Below are 9987 nucleotides of genomic sequence, written 5' to 3' on the forward strand. Positions count from 1 at the left end.
TCATTTCCTTCATAACACGCCTAAAAATCGCTAGTAATACGCTGATGTCTCGGTCGCTACCCGGTGAAATTTCCCTTGTAAAATTCCAACTTGATGGCCTCTGTAATTGCTGATTAATCACCTGCTCACCTCTTGCCTTGTGTAATATCTCGGTAACATGACACTGAGCCTCCACAACGTCAGGCTGATTGGACGTCTCTGTGTTGGTGTCCACACCCCTGTCACTATGAGCATCATCATAAAGCAGCTTTTGTTCTCCGCTGAAACACGGTCACGCTTGCATCATCTGGGGCTATGGTCCATCGACCCTTTCAGCGTGAGGCGGAACTGTAAGGGAGAAACTGTCAGCAAAACTCTCGCCCTGAGTATGAAGTTGTGCTGTAGGTCTCATCTTCACCCCTGCAGGAGTTTTACAAAGGCTTCTGTTTTTGTGACTGTAAAATGTATGAAGGGCTTTTTTTAAAGAATGTTTTGGAGGAAAAATAATTCCGCTTACCACCAATGGGGTCAAACAAGATATCGCTGCTGTCAGAACAAAACCTTTATCTCCTTTTTCAGTTTTTGACGTAATTTAAAAATGCCTGGTGTGGTGCGGTGGGTAGCAGTGTCGCCTCACAGCAAGTAGGGCCTGGGTTCGAGTCCCCGGCCGGGCAGCCACGGTCCTCTCTGTGTGGAGTTTGTGTGTTTTCTCCGTGTCTGTGTGGTTTTCCTCCAGGTTTTGGAATTGTTACTGGAATTGAGTACAGTTCTACCTGTACCGGTACTTTTTGGAGTAAAATGAAACCATAGTACTTTTACTTTAACCAACTTTTACTTGAGTTCATTTTTACTTTGCTACTTTAAATTTTCAGAACCTTACAGAGTAAAACTAAATGATGAGCGTATCAGCTCAGAAACCAGTACCAACAAAGAGCGGTTACATTTAAAAGATTCACCAATCAAAAAACAGCAGCTCCGGCAGGAAAAACACTACAGAGATGTCCAGTTTAGACAGACAGAGGAGAACTGAACCGGCTCACTCGAGGAACAGACCGCGGCCAAGCGGTCCTCTGTATTCATTTTCACAGGAACTAAAGAAAACGGCGTTAATATCAGCGGCCAAACACGAAACATGCTGAGATCCACTCTCACAGCTCGACTCCAGCCTCTCTCTCTCTCTCTCTGTCTCTCACTCTCTCTCTCTCTCTCTCTCTCTCTCTCTCTTTGTCTCTCTCTCTCTCTCTGTCTCTGTCTCAGTCTCTCTCTCTTTCATTCTCTCTCAGTCTGTCTCAGTCTCTCTCTCTCTCTCTGTCTCTCTCTCTCTCTCTCTCTCTCTCTCTCTCTCTCTCTCTCTCTCTCTCTCTGTCTCTGTCTGTCTGTCTGTCTGTCTCTCTCTCTCTCTCTCTCTCTCTCTCTCTCTCTCTCTCTCTCTCTCTCTCTCTCTCTCTCTCTCTCTCTCTCTGTCTCTGTCTCTGTCTCTGTCTCAGTCTCTCTCTCTTTCATTCTCTCTCAGTCTGTCTCAATCTCTCTCTGTCTCTCTCTCTCACTCCCCCCCCTCTCTCTCTCTCTCTGTCTCTCTATCTCTCTATGTCTGTCTGTCTGTCTCTCTCTCTGTCTGTCTGTCTGTCTGTCTGTCTCTCTCTCTCTCTCTCTCTCTCTCTCTCTCTCTCTCTCTCTCTCTCTCTCTCTCTCTCTCTCTCTCTCTCTCTCTCTCTCTCTCTCTCTCTCTCTCTCTCTCTTTGTCTCTCTGTCTGTCTGTCTGTCTCTCTCTGTGTCTCTCTCTCTGTCTCTCTGTTTTTCAGGAGTTGGGCTCGGCCCCTTAGTTCCAGTGAAAGGAGCTCTTAAAGCTTCAGCACCAAGAGATTCTGGACAATTTCATGCTCCCAACTTTGTGGGAACAGTTTGGGGAGTTTGGCCCCTTCCTGTTCCAACATGACTGCGCACCAGTGCACAAAGCAGGTCCATTAAGACATGGATGAGCCAGTTTGGTGTGGAAGAACTTGACTGGCCTGCACAGAGTCCTGACCTCAACCCCATAGAACACCTTTGGGATGAATTAGAGCAGAGACTGTGAGCCAGGCCTTCTCGTCCAACATCAGTGTCTGACCTCACAAATGCGCTTCTGGAAGAACGGTCAGAAATTCCCATAAACACACTCCTAACCCTTGTGGAAAGCCTTCCCAGGAGAGTTGAAGCTGTTATAGCTGCAAAGGGTGGGCCAACATCATATTAAACCCCTATGAATTAAGAATGGGATGTCACTCAAGTTCATATGCATGTGAAGCCAGACGAGCGAATACTTTTGCCAATATAGTGTATATTGACCGCCAAACTGGAAATGCTCTCGGTTTTCATTTCAGAAATCTAGTCACGTTATCTGAAATGCTAGAACAGGGAAAGAATGCAGGCTCACTCTGGGTCTGAGACTCAGAAGTCCTGATGTAGCTAAAGATGAGATAACGCCATTCTTGCTTCTAGATCTTTGTTCTCGCGTGTCCGGCGGCGGTCTAACGTGAGCCTGGCTGTCTGCTCTGCAGAACAGAGTAGTGTTACTGAAACAAACTCAGTTGGGGCTCTGTGCAGCACGCTCAGCTCAGATGTCTTACACGATTTCTCCACTGCTTTGGTCTCTATCCGGCTCACCTGTGAGGGATCAGCATGTGTTCTTGTTGTTGTTGTTATTTTTTCCCCTACTCTCAGATTCAGTGTTAAAGGGAACATCGCATCAGTATTAATGTCCAGGAAATGTATGCTCACCTATGCCCTCTGAGGCCCTGGCTGTAATCAAGAGTGCCCAGTGCCTGGATCTCACGTGAACGCGTTCCCCCGACATACTGAATCATGCATTAGTGAAGCCGGTTTTCCAGAAACATCAGGAATAGCCAAATCTAGCACACCAGCTTGCTAGGCCATTTTACTAAAACCCCCCTGCCTTGTGCATTCACTCACTGGCCACTTTATTAGAAACACCTGCCTTGTGCTTTCACTCACTGGCCACTTTATTAGAAACACCTGCCTTGTGCTTTCACTCACTGGCCACTTTATTAGAAACACCTACCTTGTGCTTTCACTCACTGGCCACTTTATTAGAAACACCTGCCTTGTGCTTTCACTCACTGGCCACTTTATTAGAAACACCTACCTTGTGCTTTCACTCACTGGCCACTTTATTAGAAACACCTGCCTTGTGCTTTCACTCACTGGCCACTTTATTAGAAACACCTACCTTGTGCTTTCACTCACTGGCCACTTTATTAGAAACACCTGCCTTGTGCTTTCACTCACTGGCCACTTTATTAGAAACACCTAGCTTGTGCTTCCACTCACTGGCCACTTTATTAGAAACACCTGCCTTGTGCTTTCACTCACTGGCCACTTTATTAGAAACACCTACCTTGTGCTTTCACTCACTGGCCACTTTATTAGAAACACCTACCTTGTGCTTTCACTCACTGGCCACTTTATTAGAAACACCTGCCTTGTGCTTTCACTCACTGGCCACTTTATTAGAAACACCTACCTTGTGCTTTCACTCACAGGCCAAAAAAGGATTAGCCCTTTGAGTTTTAATATGCTCTAAATGAATAGCTTGTTAAACACTGTGTTTTTTGTTGATGTTAATGATTTTACTGAGTAAATTCTACTGCTCACTGGTGGAGAAGCACCACAATGTCTTGGGGTACAAGATGGCATGGGCCTGGGCTAGTAATATTAGCTGAAGTGAAAAAATGAGTACTTTAAACTGACTGCCTTATCAGTGTACACTCCAAACCTTGACTCTCTGTGGCAGTGGTTCTCCACCTGTGCTTCAGTGTGGACCAGTGAGGACCCTCCGGAGGGCCTTGAGGACCAGGTAGGGATCCACTGATCTACGGCTTTTAGTGATCTGTTTCTGGGTTTAAATGAATGCAATGATAGAGAGACGATGAATGACAGTTTGACTTTGTGTGACAAAACTCTCTCTAAAATCTTTGCATCTTCATCTTTTCTTACTCTTATATCTTATTTATACGGGGCAGTCATGGGCTGGAGGTTAGGGGCCCAGCCTTGTGTCCGGAAGGTTGCTGGTTTGATCCCCAGAGCTGACAGCACATGACTGAGGTGCCCTTGAGCAAGACACCTAACCCCCAACTGCTCCTCGGGTACTTCGGATTGGGCTGCCCACTGCTCTGGGCAAGTGTGCTCACTGCCCCCTAGTGTGTGTGTTCACTAATGTGTATGTGGTGCTTCACTTCACAGATGGCTTAAATGCAGAGGTGAAATTTTCCCGTTGTGAGACTAATAAGGACACTGCCCGATCCACAACGCACCGAACCCCTACTACTGCCCCTCCCATTGGTGGTGGGTCGATGGGAGGGGGGACTCATGTAACTCCTTCGGGCTGGGCCCGGCCGGGCACCATGAGTAAATGCCCGGCCACCAGACGCTCGCTGGCGAGCCCCTCCCCCAGGCCTGGCTCCAGGGTGGGGCCCCGGTAACCCTGTTCCGGGCAGGGTACACAAGTCCTGTTTTTCTGTCTTCATAGGGGTTATTATGGATCACACTTTGTCTGACCTGTCACCTGGCAGGTATCGACAGGCCAAGCGATCTGCGGCTTCAGTTGTTGCCAAGGCAAAAACCCGTGTATGGGAGGAGTTTGGTGAGGCCTTGGAAACTGACTTTAAGTCGGCTCCGAAAAGATTCTGGCAAACCGTCAGGCGACTCAGAAGGGGAAAGCAGTGTGCCACTAGCACTGTATATAGTGGAGATGGTGTGCTGCTGACTTCGACTGAAGACGTCATTGGGCGGTGGAAGGAATACTTTGAGGACCTTCTCAATCCCACCGACACGTTCTCCAGTGAGGAGGCTGAGTCTGGGGACATGGGAATAGGCTTGTCCATTACTGAGGCCGAAGTCGCTAAGGTAGTTAAGAAGCTCCTTGGTGGCAAGGCTCCAGGGGTGGATGAGATCCGCCCTGAGTTCCTCAAGGCTCTGGATGTTGTGGGGCTGTCTTGGCTGACACGTCTTTTCAACATTGCGTGGACATCGGGGGCGGTGCCACTGGCTTGGCAGACTGGGGTGGTGGTGCCTCTTTTTAAAAAAGGGGACCGGAGGGTGTGTTCCAACTACAGGGGAATCACACTCCTCAGCCTCCCTGGCAAGGTCTATGCAGGGGTACTGGAGAAGAGAGTCCGGCTTATAGTCGAACCTCGGATCCAGGAGGAACAGTGCGGGTTCCGCCCTGGTCGTGGAACACTGGACCAACTCTTCACCCTCTCCAGGATTCTGGAGGGTTCATGGGAGTTTGCCCAACCAGTCCACATGTGCTTTGTGGATCTGGAGAAGGCATTCGACTGTGTTCCCCGGGGTATTCTGTGGGAGGTGCTTCGGGAATACGGGGTATATGGCTCTTTGCTACGAGCCATTCAGGCCCTGTACAAACAAAGCTGGAGTTTGGTTCGCATAGCCGGCAGTAAGTCAGACTCGTTCCCAGTAAGAGTTGGACTCCGTCAGGGCTGCCCTTTGTCACCGATTCTATTCATAATTTTTATGGATAGAATTTCTAGGCGCAGTCAAGGGATGGAGGGTGTCCGGTTTGGTGACCTCAGGGTCACATCACTGCTGTTTGCAGATGATGTGGTCCTATTGGGGACATCAGGCCGCGAACTTCAGCTTTCGCTGGATCGGTTTGCAGCCGAGTGTGAAGCGGCTGGGATGAGAATCAGTACCTCTAAATCCGAGACCATGGTTCTCAGGCGGAAAAGGGTGGAGAGCCCTCTCTGGGTCGGGGATATGCTCTTGCCTCAAGTGGAGGAGTTCAAGTATCTCGGGGTCTTGTTCACGAGTGATGGTACAAGGGAGCGGGAGATTGACAGGCGGATTGGTGCTGGGTCAGCAGTGATGCGGGCTCTTTACCGGTCTGTTGTGGTAAAGAAAGAGCTGAGCCATAAGGCAAGGCTCTCGATTTACCGGTCGATCTACGTTCCCACCCTCACCTATGGTCATGAGCTTTGAGTAATGACCGAAAGAATAAGATCGCGAATACAAGCGGCCGAAATGAGTTTCCTCCGCAGGGTGTCTGGACTCTCCCTTAGAGATAGGGTGAGAAGTTCAGTCATCCGGGAAGGACTCGGAGTAGAGCCGCTGCTTCTTCACGTCGAGAGGAGCCAGCTGAGGTGGTTCGGGCATCTGGTTAGGATGCCTCCTGGACGCCTCCCTCGGGAGGTGTCACAGGCGAGTCCACCTGGGAGGAGCCCCCGGGGAAGACCCAGGACACGCTGGCGCGACTATATCGCCCAGCTGGCCTGGGAGCGCCTCGGAATCCCCCTTGGAGAGCTGGTGGAAATGGCTGGGGAAAGGGAGGTCTGGGCTTCATTGCTTAGGATGCTGCCCCCGCGACCCGAACCCCGGACAAGCGGAAGATAATGGATGGATGGATGGATGGATGGAGACTAATAAGGGTCACTTAATCTTAATTTGTTATTTAAAAGCCAAACTGACATAAACAAGGTGGCTCGATAGTGATGAAATGAAAACTGATGAAAGTTTTTGCCTTAAATGTAACACAACCAGGAAAGCTAACGCTACAAACGATGCTAACATTAGCCAAGCGACTTAAATTAGCATATTTTCAGCGTTTCTGCCTGCCCACCTGCTCGGACATATCCTCATCCTACTTAACCTCAGGGAAGCTTTTTCATAAAATGTTTTTTTACAGTTTTTTTGCTGCTGCTGTCCATCTTCACATAATTCACGTATTAAAATTGCAAAAACAGTAACAGACTCTGTGGCGCTCTGTCTGGCCGGCGCCACATTCGATGATCATCTCTCGCGTCTGATGTTAGCTTCCTAGAGAACCCATCCTCCTCTGGTTGACAGCAGATAGCAAAACCAAAGGAGACCCCCTTTGCTGCAGTAACAGCCTCTACTCTTCTAGAGGATCTTCACACTAGATGGTGGGACATTACTGTGGGGATTTGGCTGCATTCAGTCACAAGAGCGTTGGTGCTGTCAGGTACTGATCAGTTCTGAATCACTCCAACTCATCCTTAGGCTTGTGTCAGTGCTTTTCTATGTGGCTGCACCTTAATGCATCTGAGTTCACTAACAAGAAGGGATGTCCACAAACTTTTGGACATATAGTGTAAGATGTAACTTTTGTTGTTTGTCTGAGTGCTCTTGTGCTTTTATATGTGAGTTTATTCATGAACTCAGTAACCAGCCCAAAACAATACATCATCGCCCACTGGGATTTCCCACTGCCACAAAACTTGAAGAGGTGAAAAAGAAAAGAACTGCACGGTTCAACTCAGGGATGTCCAAAACAGGCGGAAATTGCGTTTTATGGCGACTGTGAGGGTTTAAGGAACATTCCATTGAAATATTCTTTATGGGACCGAATGTGGTGTCACTCCTTACTTTAAACCTTATTTGGGAGACTCGCATTACCTCAGCAGAGAAGTGCTTCTGCATTTTTTAAAGCCAGCCCAAGTGGATCGAAACAGCACACTCAAAACCCTGAAGGATGATCACTACACACAAGGACTTGGCTCTTGCATTTTCCTGGCGTTCACTTGGTGACCCCCCTTGTTCCTGACATTGTCACTTTGTGGTAAGCTTATATTAACCAAATGTCTTGCATAACATGGGTTATATAACTGGGATATAGTAGCACACTGTACACACTGGACACAGTCTCATGTTAAGGGGACCCTTGGGCCGTTCGGTTAGTATGACAAACCTGAGGCCAAACGGCCATTATAGCCTAAGATGTGTGAATGGTGGATCAAACACACGTTTAAACACTATGAACTGGGTTCACTTGGAAATTAGACTCTATTCCAACTGTCTTGAGGTCGTTGAGGATGTCTGGACCTGGTACAGTTTCACTTGATTGGTCGTGCATGCCTTGTGTCCCAGGAAACGGCTTGATTGACAGCTGTCTTCTCCCTGTGTTTATTGATTTGTCTGATTTTAACTTCAGTGCATAATGACATTCAAGTCAACGACTGACTTGCACAAGAATTCGGGCAGTCGGTATTCCACTTTCATCGATTCTGGTTGCCTTTTTGAGCAACCAGAATCATCTTGTCAACTGAACTCTGATGTAGTTTTTCCCAAGCTCTCCTGTTTTTTCAGCAGTCTTTTGTCTGGGTGGTATCAGCATCTTCTGAACAACATTTGACTCCTTCAGGTCACGGCAGTCTCCTTTGGCATTGCTATGACGACCAGTTCATTAGGGGTATACTATATCTGGAGTGGAAAAAGGACAAAGCTGGTATAAAAAACGAGTCGAGCTGAGCTGACCTGAGTCGAGCTGCACCATTCAGTGGAAAGCGGCTCAAGTCATAGTGTCAGCAAACATATCAAGCAGGAGGGAGACTGATGACATAAAGTTCTTCTTGACCTGGTGGAGAGAAAGTTTATTTTAAGAGTCCTGGCTTGTGTCCAGACTGTTTGGTTATTGAGAGGGTTGTACAGGGAGATTCACTTGAAAGAGGCCCCCAATATTCTGTTGTAACTCTCATTAGGATGAAGCAACCTAAAGCTCAACGTATGAGTTATCGATTACATGCAATGCTGGAAGTGATCTCTGTTTTCTGCCAGAGACATGGAGGGGTACAAGGTTATGCATCCAGCTGTCTGGCTCTGACCTCATCACTCCAATGCAGAGGCATCCCGGCTTGTTAGAAGCGGCACATACTGAGAAGCACATTGCATATTGTTTCATTCAGAATGATTCATCCTAACGAGAGTTATTACAGGATATTCAGGGCCTCTTTCGAGTGAATCTCCCTGTATAATAAATTCCTGTTCCATGGTTTTGGGCAGAAACGAAAGGTGTGAAAAAGGTCTGTAGTTTACAACATTTGCTGAACCTTGTGTGGTTTTCTTGAGTAGCAGTTTAAGCATGTTTGATAATGAAATGGAAGGTACCTCACCAGTTGTTCGTGTTGAGTTGACCATAGAATTCAGCAATGGAGCAAGGTTGATGAATAAGGTTTGTCTTTATTGGGTGTTGTTGACCTTCTATTTGCAGTAAGTCACAAAGCCCTCTGTAGACAGAGCCGCTCAGGTGAGCAGCTCATGACACTTGGTCCATTGAACAGCTGGACCCTCTCCCGCTCTTCTTGGCTCAGCATAGAATTCTTCTATCAGACCTGTAACCTGAGGTAGAGATGAGTGGATGGGAAAACTGTTCTAAGGTTCCTCCTAAGGATTGCTGCACAGAGGAGAGGTTGGAGAACAGCTGAGGACAAGTGGAGGAGAGAATGATGCAAGGAAATGATCGGATATCCTAAATGGAAAATACTCAGTGAAGCACAAATTCATTAAAACTACTCTCAAGCGCATGTATCTGAGTAAATGGAACTACTACCCACATCTGGTGGACTGAATGTGTGCGCTGTGTGAGCATAACTGAGCCGGCCAAAGGACACCCGAGCCCTCTCTTCCTGTCCCACAACCTGACGCCGTGGCAACATCTTACTCATGAAAGTTTTAGCAGTGGTGATGTCGGAGAACAGCCGCCCGGTGTCCGGTCAGCGATGATCACAGCTCTGACTGGACCTTGTCAGATTGAAGCTGTGTTTACCCTGTAAAGCTGGCTGATAGTGATCATTGTGTACACTTTTAGAATGGTCAGTTTGGCCAAAGTACTCGTAAACCCTGAAAGCACAGACAATATATCGGGACTCTGACACAGCCTCAGTCTTTAAGTCTAGGCTTCAAACTTACCTGTTTAGTCAAGCCCTTGGATAATTAGTTTCCCTGTTAGATAAAAGGCGCAGATCTGGGGTTTCATGGTCATAGAGAATTATGATAAAAGTGGGAGTGTCAGTGCTGTCGTCCCACTGCTCTCACTCACTCACTCAGGTTTGTTGACGGTGGAGCAGAGGGGCACCGACATCTCAGGGAGCCTCACGCTTCTGTTACCTTTTTGGTTTCTCCCTTTTAGTTAGGCTGTAATAACTAGACCTGCCAGAGTCTCTGCTGCTCTGTTAACCCTGTAATCTGTGATCAGTCACT

The sequence above is a fragment of the Pygocentrus nattereri genome, chromosome 8 (genome assembly GCF_015220715.1).
Source record: "Pygocentrus nattereri isolate fPygNat1 chromosome 8, fPygNat1.pri, whole genome shotgun sequence".
Taxonomy (NCBI): Eukaryota; Metazoa; Chordata; class Actinopteri; order Characiformes; family Serrasalmidae; genus Pygocentrus; species Pygocentrus nattereri.